This window comes from Penaeus chinensis, chromosome 43, assembly GCF_019202785.1.
Source record: "Penaeus chinensis breed Huanghai No. 1 chromosome 43, ASM1920278v2, whole genome shotgun sequence".
Taxonomy (NCBI): domain Eukaryota; kingdom Metazoa; phylum Arthropoda; class Malacostraca; order Decapoda; family Penaeidae; genus Penaeus; species Penaeus chinensis.
In genome coordinates, this window is record NC_061861.1 from 18,965,363 (window position 1) to 18,967,862 (window position 2,500).

At 33.7% G+C, this 2,500-nt stretch overlaps 1 protein-coding gene across 1 annotated transcript in view; it reads left to right on the top strand.

Annotated features, from left to right (window-relative positions):
- LOC125048382 overlaps nt 1-42 on the top strand; it is a 6,127-nt gene extending 6,085 nt beyond the window's left edge. Inside the window, exon 3 of the mRNA XM_047647048.1 lies at nt 1-42. This exon is cut by the window's left edge and continues 460 nt beyond it. The gene's annotated coding sequence lies outside the window, so the exon portion shown is untranslated.
- The last annotated feature ends 2,458 nt before the right edge of the window (nt 43-2,500 follow it).

The following is a 2,500-nucleotide window of genomic DNA, read 5'->3' on the forward strand; positions in this document are numbered from 1 at the left end:
CTCTCTCTCTCTCTCTCTCTCTCTCTCTCTCTCTCTCTCTCTCTCTCTCTCTCTTCTCTTCTCTTCTCTCTCTCTCTTTTTTCGGGTATTTTGTCCTTCCTTCCTCCCATTTTCTTTTCCCCCCTCCCTCTCTCTTCCCCTTATTTTCTTAAACACAAGAAAAAAGAAAACTCACCCTCCCTCCCACCTCCCACCCAACTACCATCCATTCCTCGTAGTGATCTAGTAATTAAAAAATAATAATAAACAAAAGAAGTAAAAAAAAAACAAAAAAACAGAATATTTAGCACACACCGATGAGACTCGTTTTCTGCTTCGTGAGGTAGTGAATTCCGTTTTCTTTGATGCGCGTTTTCTTTACTGTATTATTGGTTCACCGGATTTTTCGTTTTTTTTTTTTTTTTTTTTAACTCTTTCCTATTTTTCCTTCTTTTATATAAGTTTTTGCCAGGTAGTTTGTATCCGGTAATAAAGAGATCCCTTTTCCCCTTCATTTGGGGTTTTGGGGATCCCTCGTAGTCCTTATAGACTTTGCTGTAGAAGAGTAATTAATGTAGGAACCAAAAGCCTGTTAATCGTAGCGTAGACTAATGTAAAAAGAAGAAAAAAAATTAATTGTTAATTGTTGCTACAAAAAAACAACAACCTTAGAGCGTGTATGTTAGTTCCTTACTGATTTCTGTTTGATTTGTATATTTAGAGGTCTTAACTTTCGAAGAGGAAGAAAAGAGCTAAATGGGAAACAAATGACGTGCGATTTAGTCACGTGACAGTGGAATTTGAGGAAGGAGGAAAACACGGCACCGTAATGTAATGTAGATCGAGTAAAAAGTGATTTCTCATTAACATTTTCTCTCCCCAAAAAAAAACAACGGAAAATACTAATGTGAAAATCACCCTTTACTTTTTTTCTCTCTTTTTTTTTTTTTGGCTTTTTCTTTTGTTTTGTTTTTATATATATGTAACGAAGACTGACAGACGTTTGAAATCTCGAGCGATCTCAACGCACCTTTCTGAGCAACGCAATAACAACCCGTCTATTTGTAGTCATAAGGAATCATGAGAGAGAGAAAAAATAATGTTTGAGAAATTTTTTGACGGAGAAAATTGTTGTGATATATTTTTTAACGGTTTATTTCCAATACGAAGAGAAAACTAATTTTAAACAGATGGATAAATTCTATAAAGAGATTAAATATATAAATATAGATATAAATATATATATATGTATACATTTATATATATCTATTTATATGCATATATATACATATATATATATATATACATATATATATATGTATATATATATATATATATATAGACCAAGAAACCTCGACAACATCGATATATTAGAGGGAACTTTACCGCCCAAATATTCCTTGCCATTTGAAATGTCACACCCGTAGGCCACAAAATTAAATTTCTCACTCCGTTTACAACAAAGATCTTTCAATTAGAGCAAACATTGTGGGGAAAAAAAAAGACCAAGCGAGCAGGTTCATTTTATTTAATTTTATAAAGTAAAGAAAAAAAAATTGCGTCCGTCACCCACATCGCGATCGTGCGAGGTTAACAAGCCTACTTTTATTTTTAACTTCGCGGCGTGAGGAACCAAGAATTAAAAAGCTAAATTTCTGGATTTTTTTTTTTTTTTGAGTTGGTTTATTACTCATGAGTCCAAATGAGTCAGAGGAATCGATGAGTTAGAGATGAGTCACGAGTCCTTTGATTTCACATAAGTCGAGAACGCAAAGTGAGTATGGACCTTAAAATCATTTTCCCCGTAAGTCATCGAATTTAAAGGACACCACAAACTTGTCGAGTCACAAAAGAAAGAAAGATTTAAAAAAAAAAATAAAAGCAATATGAGTCACTTTTTTTCTCTTCTTTTCCATATTTTATTCATTTTTTTTTTAAAATTTCATAATGACTCTTGACACTCGTTCGTTTTCGGGTCAAGTCGCGTGGATGAATCTGGGTGACCTTTGACCTCCCTCCCTCCCCACCCCCCCTTTTAACCCCCCCCCCCCCCACCACCACCACGGTAAGGCCAAAAGAGAGATATAAGAGCTTTTGTGCGGGTTTGTGCTATTTCAGTTTAGAGTAACTCAAGAAAAAATGTTTTAAAAAATGATAATAATGTTGGAGTCTATCTTGTAAAAAATAAAAAAAAAGAGAGAGAAAGAATATATACTATTTTGTATTGGATAATATTTTCATAACTATTGCGTAAAGAAGATCATTGTGAAAGTGTGAAATAATAATTAAAAAAAAAAAAAGATTATATATATATTGCCGTTAAAGTTACATCTATGAATGACTGGTTTACCCTCCCTTCCCCCATTATAATTTTCCTGCATGTAAATAAAAGCTATACAGTTAAATAACTATTGTTTTTTCACTAACCCGCTAACCAACTCATACTAAGGACTAAGGAAACGTCAAACACACACACACACGCACAGACACACACATGCACGCACGCACGCACAAACACATA